The sequence below is a fragment of the Onychomys torridus genome, unplaced genomic scaffold (genome assembly GCF_903995425.1).
Source record: "Onychomys torridus unplaced genomic scaffold, mOncTor1.1, whole genome shotgun sequence".
NCBI classification, from domain to species: domain Eukaryota; kingdom Metazoa; phylum Chordata; class Mammalia; order Rodentia; family Cricetidae; genus Onychomys; species Onychomys torridus.
In genome coordinates this window covers 45,733-58,770 of record NW_023411189.1, presented here as the reverse complement: position 1 = coordinate 58,770, position 13,038 = coordinate 45,733, and the positions used below count along the sequence as shown (strand labels likewise).

Sequence of the window (13,038 nt, the reverse complement as noted above, 5' to 3'; positions counted from 1 at the left end):
GAAATAGCAAGCCATTTTATGTAAACACATGATAGCACATGCCCTTAATCCTACCACTTAGTAGGCAGGGTCTCTATGTGTTCAAGGCAATACTAGGGAACAGAGCCAAGTGTGGTGACACATTCCTATAATCCCAGTAACAACCACAGAGACCTGGAAGTCTGTACAGACAGGCAGTGACAAGGAAGTGAGGTTGATGGGCTAAGAGCCAATTAGTGGGCAGAACAGCAAGGCAATAAAAGCCTTGATAGACAGGAAGTTATGGTACTTTTTGAAGCTGTGGTATGGTGAGGTAAGGATAGCTGGTAATTATTACCATTTCCCTGATCTCTAAGACTTTCACCACAATATTTGGCTTTGTGTTTTTTATTTAATAAGACACATAGAAATTTGACTACATACAATTTTATGCTATATACTCATGTGACTATAAATTCAAGTTGTCATTAAAAATTCAAAGCACTCACCCTTCAGGTTTCTAGTTGACTGCCAATTCTCACAACATCAATGTGATCCATCTACATATGCACATGGAGCAAATCTTCCTCCTGGCCAGATTCTCAGAGAAAGAGAGATAAAAAAAAAATAAGTATCATGACTGAGCCTCTCTCATTTCACAGCCTCACAGTCTATGTAGAAATGCATGTGAACTACCACTCAGTTACAGGATAAGAGTGACCACCTTTGATCTATGTTACTTACTCCAAATCCATCATATAAGGCTGTCTTTGAGAACTGTTCTAGATTCCAATTAATAATTTGTTCCTCACTTTGGTGTTTTATCTCTACACTACCTCTGTTTCCTTCTCTTTCCCCCACCTTGCTGAAAATGATGATTGTTTTTTCTGGGTACTCATCATGTATATGTGAAGCACAAATTGATCATTGGTTTTGAAAGATAAATAAGCAAATTATTATAGAAAGAGGACACAAAGCTGGAATTGAGATTTCATATGGGCATCATGGATGGGTTAAGGGGTACATATGATAAAAAATATATATGTATATATATCCAAAGAATAAATAAAATAAAAATGTCCAATGTGAACTTTAAATTAATTGCCATTCTAAGCTTTGATAGGATATTGGCAAACTATGATCCATATGGTGTATTTCTAGGAGTCTTTTAAGCATGCACATGTGTGAGTACACAAGGATAATTAAATATACACTGTGTTAAGGCGACTTTTCAATCTCCTCCAATGAAAATTATACTGTTCTCAGTATTATTAGATAGTTCCTGTGACTTTGTATTTCAAAGAAACAATTACAAGCACGTGGAAATATACTGTTCTAAGATACTATCTTGGTTTGAATAAGATTGTCCCCCATAGACTCATAGATTTGAAGACTTGGGCTCTAACTAGTACCACTTATTAGGAGGTGTGGCCTTGTTGGAGAAACTGTTGGAGGCAGTAAACTGGGGCTGTGCTTTGTGTTTCAAATGCTTAAACCAGGCATAGTGTCTCTAATCTTGTTGCCACTAGGCCAGATACAGACTAACACTTCACTTAGGGAAAATTTCTTACAAAAAAAATAGTAAATTTATTGTCACCATTATGTATCATGGTATTTAAATTTTTTGATCAAGAAAATTTATATAGATAAAAAATGGCTAGATATAATTATAAGTGTTTAGCCCTCTAAATTCTTTGCCTTTATCTAGGTTTTGTTTAAAATATGTTTCCCCATGGATATCTTTGGCATGATTTCTAAATTGTTAGCTTTCTTTCTTGTAGGATCCATAAGATCATTGTGGTCTTGTATTGAAACAACTGTAAAATTCCAAATAAAGAGTATTTGCTTAAAACTTATAACAAGAAGGGTTAATACTCAAAAGTCTATGTACAGGTAATCTTAATTTAATACACCATACTAGGTTGTAACTTGGATCCAACTCTTTTTGGTTTTTGGAGATAGGGTTTCTCTGTATTGTTTTGGTGCCTGTCCTGGATCTCACTCTGTAGTCCAGGCTGGCCTTGAACTCACAGAGATAATCCTGGCTTCCTGAGTGTTGGGATTAAAGGTGTGCACCACTGCATTGGGGCTGTGTCCAACTCTTGATTAGGGAAATAAGAAGAAAAAATAAGTAGATATGAATGTTTATGCATTATTTATTAGAAAGTATTTAAACAGATATAAAATAAAAGATAAATTTATAATTTATAAAGTGTCAAGTATTTTGTATAAGAATTGATTCTTATCTGATGATTTTTGTCCTATGAATGATAACATAACCAATGAGAACCAAGACATGAAGATTAGAGTCAAGTTACAGATGGTCTGATTTAGTTACACAATATTTATGGAAAATAGGATTTAAGGGTGATATGTTTGATTATTGATATTTATGAATGATTAAGGTTATAAAAGACTTCCATGGTACCAAAAACTGAATTAATTTATATAGATTAACTAATATTTCTCTTTGGTAACTTTATTAAGCTTCAAAAGTTTGAAGATTCCCAGAGCCTGATGCCTGGCCATGGATCTAGGAAATCCAATTGATGAACAAGAGGAAGGATTATGCAGGTGGGGGACATCAAGATCATGATGGCAAAATATGCAGAGATGACAGTCCACACTAGTGGAAGCCCATGAAATGTAGACTAGTGGCTTGTGAAGCTCCCATGGGATTGGTCTAGGTCCTCTGGATATGGAAGACCATTGTTTGGCTTGAACTGTTTAGGGGGCACCCAGGCAGGGGGATTGGGACCTGTCTCCCGAGCATGGATAGGCTTTGGGAATCCAGTACCTGTGGTATGATGCCTTGTGCAGCCTTGGTGCAGTGGGAAGGGGCTTGGATCTGCCTAGGCTCAGTTTGCCAGGTTGTGCTGACTCCCCATGGGAGACCTTAATTTGGGGGATGTGGGGATGTGAGTTGGCTTGGGAGGAAGGGCTGGGGGTGGGATCTGTGGGTGGTAATGTACAGTGAGTATAAAAATTCTTAATAAATAAAAATGAAAGAAAAACAAAAACAAAAAAACAAAACAAAAGTTTGAAGAAACTTAGTCACATAGAGAACTGTTATTTTATAAAAGTATGCAACAAGAGAACAGTAAAATTAGGTTACCTGGCTCTCAAGAGACCGTATTTATATTTTAAAGTTAATGTTGTTACTAAAAGAGCTCAGTGCAAACACAATACTTTGTGAAGTTCAAAATTGTAATAAGGATAAAATTATAAAATCAATCTCATGAGAATTTAAATATTATTGAAACAAGTTACACCTAAGATAATTAAGACATAAAAATTAAATAGCCAGTGACCACATAAATAACCAAATTATTTGATGTACATAGAACTATGATTGTAGCCATGCTAAGAACAAATGTAATTGTTTACAGAAATAGGGAGTGACCAATTTATACCACCCATTATATAGTCTTCTGCATATGATGTCAGAATTCTACTGCTCCTGTCTACAGCTGTGTAGGCCTGACCAGTTCCAGCTATGTTGGCCAGATCAGGAAAAACTCCACCTTATCTACATGGAAGATGATTTACTCAACATTCCTCACATACCTCACATATCTTGCCCAATGGAAGCTTTTAGAGTTTACACTCACATTCTAAATGTCTACCTAAGTAGAAGCAAATGTCAATTACTCGGCTTTCAATGTTTCCCATAATATTGTATCAGGATTCTGTGAACCAGGAAGCCTACCAAAGCCCATACCACACAACTGGTGTGGGACCTGCATAGTAGTTCAATTGGCCATGACCTTCACCCTACCTTTCACTATTTCCTCTTAGCAAAAAGCTTATTACATGGTTTATACTGTAACCACTAATGTTCCCTCATTAAGGAAGGCTAGATGATACTCTGTTCTGAAACTCACAGCTTTGCGTGATTACTTAGAATATCCAAGCCATATCTGTCAAATATTGTGGAACACTCTTACAAAAATGACTCAATAGGATTCCTTTTACTTTTCTGAATTTTCATTCACATGCTAAATATAACTGACTTACAAAAGTTATGGGCATTTCTTCCTTATACAGGAGTCTAATGATAACAAATATCTATTAACAGTTGCATTATAATTCTACAGAATTCAGGCACATGGTCCAGCCAGCTGTACAATTGCATTTCATCTTACTAGGCAAAACTTAAAATAATTATTATGTTAAAATCTTAAAATTCCATACAATAAGGTAATAGTGGAGATACAATAGATGATTCTGAAATTATGGTGGTCAGTGAAAAAAGCCAAAACTCTAAAGGCCTAGCATTATGTGATTAACAACAATGACATAAATCAACAATCTTTTCAATACTTACAACAAAACATGTAAAGATTCTTTAGAAAGTCTCCTTAGCTCTTCCTCCAATGAGGAGATAATATCCCAAATTATTTTATTGATTATATACTTGGTAATCCTTTCATAGTATTAACAGTTTCACCTTCACATAGCATGCTTGAAATTACTATCAGCAAATACCTCTCTTGTGTTCTAGACATTTGGCTTCTCCTAAGTTTTGCTGTGACATCTTTAATGGACCCTCCTCTGAGACACTTTAATTGCTTCCCTTCTATATTGCTCCTTGTGTGAGCAAAAAATGGAATGGACTTTTCCCTCCTTTGTATTATTTCTCCATGTGCCTGTATTTATCTATTATCTCTACATGTTTCTTAATCTCATCCTTCCCTATTCTTTTCCAGATCTCATTATCAATACATTATCCCATCAAATTTGAAGAATGGAAACTTCTTCTTCTGAAATCTCTATGTGGTGAAATACACCCATTCTCACATGTGCTTTCCTGACTTGTCTCTATTCTTTTTCACTTGACCATTTCTCCTGATCCTGATATAGTGCATGGATTCATATTAGTGCTGGTTGCCTCTAATGTCTGCTGTGTTTATAGAAATAAAGAATGGGTAAACAGCAGTCATAACAGGAAATGAGACAGCTCTGGCTGGAATTGACAGCAGATAAAACAGCCAGTAGTGCTTGTGGGCTGAACTTCTATCTGCTACTTGGGGCTTTACCATAGTTATCTACAAGTAAGTTGCCATTTCTGTATGGGACCTTCTGACTGTGACTCTGGATATCCAAATACAACAGGCTGTTGACACCTTGCAACCTCCCTGTCAGTTGCTTCATGTGATATGATTATATTCATGAATTATTACACTGGATTAGACCATTCTCTCCTCTCTCTCTCTCTCTCTCTCTCTCTCTCTCTCTCTCTGTCTCTCTGTCTCTGTGTGTGTGTGTGTGTGTGTGTGTGTATACCTATACAATTGATATTTTTAGGTGTTAAGCAAATATATATATATATATATATATATATATATATATATATATATGCAAGGGTTTGGCAGAAATAAAACTACTATTTCTTAATTTTAAAAAATTGTATGTTTTTAAAAATATTTGCTGAAGAGGAAGCTAAAATAATTAAAGAGCCAGTAGGGTTGGAAGACAAAATGAAGCAAGGTTTCTAGAAGGAACAGGACTGAAAAACACATGAACTCACAGAAATAATGGCAGTAATCACAGAACCTACACAAGAATAATACAGTTGGGGACCCAGCACTGGAAAAGGGAAGTCATGATTTCCTATCCCTAACCAAGGAGCTGTCTCCAGTTTACCAATATTCACAAAGAAAAAAAAAATGGATGTTTTCCAAGTGAAGTCTCACTTGGGATGCAAACAGCATTAAAAAGTATACCCTTGTCAAGGAGCAGTCAGTCAACAAAAAGTTAACTCAATTGTATTGATGGAGTTTTTGTTTTTCCCTAGTAATACTTTTTTAACATTATTGGAATATGGCTTATATATTATAGTTTCCAAATTTGTGCACTTATGGGTTCCTATATGTGCATATATCTTTCTTTGTTTATGTACTTCTATTACTTTTTCTTGTCAATGATATCCACTCTTGGCACTTTGCATGAGACATAGTCCTATACCACATATTCATGGCAGAAACTGGAAAAAATGAACACTGAGCATTTTATTCTTAAATATCTAAATCTTAAAGCAACAAAAATAATCTAAAACTTTGTGATGAATGTAACCTTGTATGTAGAAAAATATTGATATTCTTAGTGTAAAAAATAACTTCAGTAAAGTAGTAATGCAAACAAAAATAAACAATTAAATTGGGTTTTATATGCAAGCAATCAATACTCAAAACTAAATGGTGAAAGGCAATTGGTTTAATACTATAATGAGTGAATTTGGTATCCTATATCTATACTGTAAGCTCCTTAAGATCCAGAGGAGCAAGCATGGCCTAAGTGATGAGATTCAAGTCATACTGGGAAGCACACTGAAACTCGGTATAATAAATTAAATATATTACAGTAATATCTGCTGAGCTTGGTATTGTTCCTATAATCAAAGCTCACTAGAGCCTGAATCAGAAGGATCACAAGTATATATGAGTTGTAAACCTAATTGAGTAGCAAAGAGAGCACCAATGAGAACAAGTAGCATCTAAATGTAAAGATTATTTGATAACAATTTAAAATGCATTTGTCATTTGTAAGGAAATATTCTTTTTTAAGATTGATTTATTTGTTATATATATTTCAGCCTGCATGTATGCTAGCACACCAGAAGTTGACACCAAATCTCATTACAGATGGTTATGAGACAAGTTAAATCTAGGTATATTTTCCTGCTGTTTCTCTTTTCCTGAAGAGACATAAGGAACAATCTGTAGGTCCAGGTAGGACATGCATGCCAGGACAGGAATTTAACAAGAAACCATCATGCCTAGGCTGGTGAACCACTGGGTTTAGTGGGATTACTTACAGAACCATCAATAAACATACCTGTATTACCAAAACATCAAAAGCAGTGCTGAAGAAATCTATGAAAATTTCAGCCTAGAGTAATGGGAATGTCCTTCTGTATGCTGTAAATGCGTGTTGCTCTGATTTGGTTGATAAATAAAATGCTGGTCAGTAGCCAGGCAGGAAGTACAGTATAGATAGGACAAGCAGAGAGGAGAATGCTGGGAACAAGAAGGCTGAGTCAGGAGTTGCCAGCCAGACACAGAGGAAGCAAGATGTGAAGGCAAAACTGAGAAAAGGTAACAAACCACATGAATAAACATAAATAAGAATTATGGGTTAATTTAAGTGTAAGAATTAGTTAGTGGGAGGCCTTAGCTAATGGCCGAGCAGTTTTAATTACCATAAGCCTCTGTGTGTTTACTTGGGTCCAAGTTGCCCTGTGGACACAGGAAACAGGCTGGACCACAGGAAAACCTTAGCTATGCTAGAGCTCCTGAGCAAACGTGAGAGAAAATCCTGTAATGAGTGTCTCACTCAAAAGTTTCTATTTTGATCTGGTTGGTGGTGGTGCATGCCTTTAATCCCAGCACTCAGGAAGCAGAACCAGGTGGATTTCTGTTTGTTTGAGTCCAGCCTGGGCTACCCAGTGAGTTCCAAGAAAGGCACAAAGCTATGCAGAGAAACCCTGTCTCAAAATACCAAAAAGAAAAGTTTCTATTTGCGTAAAATGCTCTGTTGCATTGGCTCTTCTTTATGTGAATTGACCATCACTTCTGACCCTTTACTTTCCTTTCAGATTCAACACAAGAAGAGAAATTTGGTTGGAAAAAATAACTAGAGAGGCATGAGAGCAACAAGATGGTGAAAATAAAAGAATACAGTTTTTTATTCCAAAGGACAGCACAGACAAATCAAAATAACTGCATTAACACACATAACAGCACAGTGAAGTGGATCGTAGGAAAGGCTTGCTTTTGAGGAAGGTTCAGTCATTAGGAGGAGATTAAAGAGTGAGCGAATGAAGTAGGAGTGTGTGAAGTAACATATCAGAGTAGAGGGAAGTAGTGTTTATATTATAAATTTAACATTGCACACAAAAATATAAATATTACATACGAAAAAATACAGACAACCTAATAGAGTACTTAACTACGGATATACTCATTGATCTTAGAAGAAAGTAGAAATAAGTCCTAACTTTATGTGCCTGTTGAAGGATATCATTCAAAATGATATCTGAATGCTAAGAGCTTTCCTCCTTCTTACAGATGTGAACGTCTCATTCCAGAGGAGATGACTATAAAAAGAAATATTCTTCATAGGTTAGAAGAAGCTCAGAGGTAAGAAGCTACAAAAGACTTAAGAGAATCAATGGTTTCTAGTTTTTGCTTTTTTCTCTTTCCTACAGGATCTTAGCTCAGATTTAGCAAGAGACAAGGCAGTGAAGGTGTGCTGATATGTTCTTAGGACTCAATAACATAAGCATGTACAGATCCTACAAACCTAATTTAGTTGTATACAAACCAAAAACTCAGTTATTTGGGGGAGATGACTATACTGTCAAAATGTGTCATTGACATAACTGTCAATCCTTTTATCTTATGAACATATGTATGCATCTGTCCATGAGTGCATATTTCATGGGTAAAGGAATAGAACTGGGGATATTACATTCTACTCTACATTGATTACACATGAACCAGTGAAATATCAATAATATAACACAAATTAACTAATACTTTCTGGATATATATTCAGTTAATAATGCATTGTTACAATTATAATTACATTATCACCAATCATCACAATTTTGTGTTGTTCCCAAAGATATTTGCATAAAAACTCACCCTTTATTGTGAAATGATAGTAGCATACTCACAAGTGATGTCATTCCTCTGCCTCTTCAATCTTCCTCATCATGGTCCATGAAATTATCCATTCTTTGCAACTAGTCTTTAGTGCCCAGCCTTTAAAGAAAATCAAATACCACCCTTGAGTTGCAGAATGAGCCTCTTGGTCCATACCTCCTTGGGTCTGTGCATAAATACCCATCAAATAACTCTTAGTTACAGTATGACCAACTGAATACTTTTATGCTACCACCAAAACCACACAGAAAGGAAAAATGTCTAAGAAAGCTGTGGACACTAGTAAGGCTTTGGCATCCCACCATGTAAATATAATTGTCTAGGTATGCTCTTTCATCCTAATTGTGCATTACCAGTTAAGTGAGATTCTCTCCTTGCTCTAAGATTTTAAGAGAAAAATACTTCCAGTATTGTTTATTTTGGAGTACCTTTTTTTTCAGTTGATCAAACAGTCCTGACCTCTTGTTCCTTCCCTGCCATGAATCCTAGAAAATGGAAACAGTGGGATAGTGAATAGAACAGAAGCCCTACAAGGAGCACATGATAATCTAATGATAAAATGACCCACCTGTAAGAGAACTACTCTTTAAAAGGACAGACAATGAGGAATAAAATGGTCTACTCATACAAGTACATTAAGAAATGTACTTTGGGTAACTCTAACTAAGCAAATGAAAGACCTGTATGATAAGAACTTTAAGTCTCTGAAGAAAGAAATTGAAGAAGATATCAGAAATTGGAAAGACCTCCCATTCTCATAAATAGGTAGACTCAACATAGTAAAAATGGCAATTTTACCAAAAGTAATCTACAGATTCAATGCAATCCCCATCAAAATCCTAACACAATTCTTCATAGATTTGGAAAGAACAATACTTAACTTTATATGGAAAAACAATAAAACCTAGGATAGCTCAAAGAATCCTGAATAATAAAGCAACCTCTGGAGGCATCATGACCCCTGACCTCAAGCTCTACTATAGAGCTATAGTAGTAAAAACAGCTTGGTACTGGCATAAAAACCAACATGTGGACCAATGGAATTGAATTGAAGACCCTGACATTAATCCACACACCTATGAACGTATGATTTTTGACAAAGAAACCAAAACTGTACCATGGAAAAAAGAAAACATCTTCAACAAATGGTGCTTGCATAACTCGATGTCAACATGCAGAAGATTACAAATAGATCCATATCTGTCACTATGCATAAAACTCAAGTCCAAGTGGATCTAGGACCTCAACATAAATCCAGTTACAATGAAGTTGATAGAAGAGAAAGTAGGAAGTGGTCTGGAACGAGTTGGCATAGCAGAACACTTCCTAAATGCAATACCAGTAGCACAGACACTAGAGTGACAATTAATAAATGGGACCTCCTGAAACTGAGAAACTTTTATAGAGCAAAGGACACGATCAATAAGACCAAATGACAGCCTAGAGAATGGGAAAAGATCTTCACCATCCCCACATCAGACAAAGGGCTGATCTCCAAAATAAAGACCTTAAAAAACTAGATATAAGAATACTGAACAATCCAATTAAAAAGGGGGCTACAGAGCTTAGCAAAGAATTCTGAGCTGGGCGGTGGTGCTGCACACCTGTAATTGCAGCATTCAGAAGGCAGAGGCAGGTGGATCTCTGTGAGTTTGAGGCCAGCCTGGTCTATAGAGAGATAGTCCAAGACAGGCTCCAAAGCTACAGAGAAACCCTGTCTCAAAAAAACAAAACAAAACAAAAAAATTCTGAACAGAAGAATCTCAAATATCTGAAAGATATTTAAGGAATTGCTCAACATCCTTAGTCATCAGGGAAATGCAAATCAAAACAACTCTAAGACACCATCTTACAACTGTTAGAATGGCTAAGATCAAAAACACTGAAGACAGCTTATGTTGGAAAGGATGTGGAGCAAGGAGAACACTCCTCCACTGTTAGTGGGAATGCAAACTTGTACAACCACTCTGGAAATCACTATGGTGGTTTCTCAGAAAAATTTGGAATAAGTCTTCCTGAAGACCCAGTTATACCACTCTTGGGCATATACCCAAGGAATGCTCAATCTTACCACAAGGACACATGCTCAACAATGTTCATATCAGCATTATTCATAACAGCCAGAACCTAGAAACAACCTAGATGCCCCTCCACTGAAGAATGGATAAAGAAAATGTGGCACATATACACAATGGAGTACTACTCAGCAGTAAAAAAACAATGCCATCATGAAATTTGCATGAAAATGGATGGAACTAGAAAATATCACTTTGAGTGAGGTAACCCAGACTCAGAAGGGCAAACATAGTTTGTACTCACTCATAAGCGTATACTGGATGTGAGGGGAGGCATGGCCAGACTGCAACCCACAGCTCCAGGAGGGACACATGGATGATCCTGTGAAGGAGAAGTGGATGAGATCTACATGAGTGAACTGGGTGTGTGAGGGGGTGGCAGAGGGCAAAGTGTGGGGGATGAGAACATAGGTGAATGCGAGGGTCAAGGTGAAACAGGGACAGAGTGGGAGGGGAGGAAGAAAGATACCATGACAGATGAGGACATTATGGGAACAGGAAGACGCAGGGTGCTGTTGAGGCTCTCAAGAATCCACAAGGATGACCCCACCTTGGTCTGCTGGCAGTGTTCCAGAGGGTGCCTGGACCAGTCTACTCTGGTGACCAGTCCAGCAAATAACCTAGCTGTCATCATAGAGCCTTTGTCCAGTAACTGATGGAGGCAGAGGCAGATGCAGAGATCCACGGCCAGGCACCAGGCTGAGCTCCAGGAATCCAATTGTTGAGAGAGAGGAGAGGTATAGTGATATTTTATTTGTATTGAAATGTGATTTTATTTGTATGTCAATAAAGTTGCCTTGAGGTCAGAGCAAGCCAGAGCAGAAGCTGAGCAGTAGTGGGGCAGGCCTTTAATCCCAGCACTTGGGAGGCAAAGCTAGGTGGATCTCTGTGTGTTCAAGGACACAGCCAGCATGGCAGACACACGCCTTTAATCTCAATACCAACCATAGAAGACCTGGAGGTCTGTACAAACAGGCAGTGACGAGGAGATCATGTGGCTGGGTTTACAACCAATGAGAGAGGAGAACAGAAAGTTTTTAAATAGACAGGACACACAGAAGTAGGTCTCTTGCAGAGAGGAAGAACAGCAGAAGCAGTGAAGGGTAAGGTTTTCTGCTCTTGCTCTGACCTCGTGATTTTTAACTCTGCAATTGGTTCTGTGTTTCTTATTTAACAAGCCGGATACATCTACAAAAACTCCACTCAATACAGCTTTCAGCTCTGAAGCACTCTCTGCAGAGCCAGCTCAGGCCTGCGGCTGCTGGAACAGTGGGCCAGGACCCTGGTCCAGCCCCATGGTCAGATGTCAACTCATCAATATTGTGTGAACAGATAGGAACCTGCTGTCTGCTGGGGTCTTTGTTTCACAGTTTTTAATTAATTAGTCTTTTGTTCATCCATCTGAGCAGCAAAGAATGTCTTCTGCAATCCTTTCAAAACCCAATGCCCCCACATGTATCCATATTAGTGAAGGCAATTTAAAATCTATGGTTTTGGAAAAAAGACATGGATAAATATCCTCCATCAACTTTCATAATAAGTTATTAATTCAGTATTTAAATAATTACAGAACATGATCAAGATTATTACTAATGAAGACTTCTATCCTTTAGTTGCATGTAGAGTGTTTTCTGGCAACATGAAATCTAGTAGGGGTGAAGTATCTACTTGGACACAAAATCAAATTCTTAAACTTTGATGCAGAATAAAAAAGAGAGAGAGAGAGAAAAGGAGTTCTAAGTGGGTGAGTTATGTTCCTGAGCAGGAAAATCACTGAGCTAGATTTGGCAGGTGGATAACAGTGTCAGCTGCTATACTAGCCTTCACTTTCAACATATCTAATTAGCATCTCAGGTATAAGGTTATTTATGTACTTCTGAAACAACATTCCACTAAATAAAACCCACTTTAAAAAATATTGTGGTGTTCTTTTAGTGCCTTATGATATCAAGGTGGGAGAGATTCACAGATATTTAGCTTCTTATTTTTTAACTCCATTCAAACATGGTTATGTTAATGTAAACAACCATTGCTGATAGTCCTAGGAATCTACAGAGTAAACTCCATAATTGCCAGTAATTTTACCAATTTTTCTCAAGTGTCAACATTGTCCCCATTTTATTCAATACCAGGATATTAGATTGTGCTGAATGCCAGATATGTAACTTTTTCCCACAAAAAGCAAGGGCCTCGACAGCTCAAACCCACACCTATATTGGAGATGAAGCCACAAATAAAAACTTATTTCATGGTCAAGGCTTAGGGGAGTAATGAAGGCTCGGCTTGTCTGTATCCCCTTCCAAGCTCGTATTGTTGTTTCTGTTTCATTTCTGGAC

At 37.2% G+C, this 13,038-nt stretch overlaps 1 long non-coding RNA gene across 1 annotated transcript in view; it reads right to left on the bottom strand.

Annotated features, from left to right (window-relative positions):
• LOC118575001 overlaps positions 1-11,008 on the bottom strand; it is a 45,707-nt gene extending 34,699 nt beyond the window's left edge. The window contains exons 1-4 of the long non-coding RNA XR_004943829.1: positions 10,947-11,008; positions 9,056-9,112; positions 8,639-8,726; positions 468-559 (exon numbers count right to left, since the gene is read on the bottom strand). This is a non-coding gene — a long non-coding RNA (uncharacterized LOC118575001). The remainder of the gene's footprint in view (positions 1-467; positions 560-8,638; positions 8,727-9,055; positions 9,113-10,946) is intronic.
• Between the last annotated feature and the right edge of the window lie 2,030 nt (positions 11,009-13,038).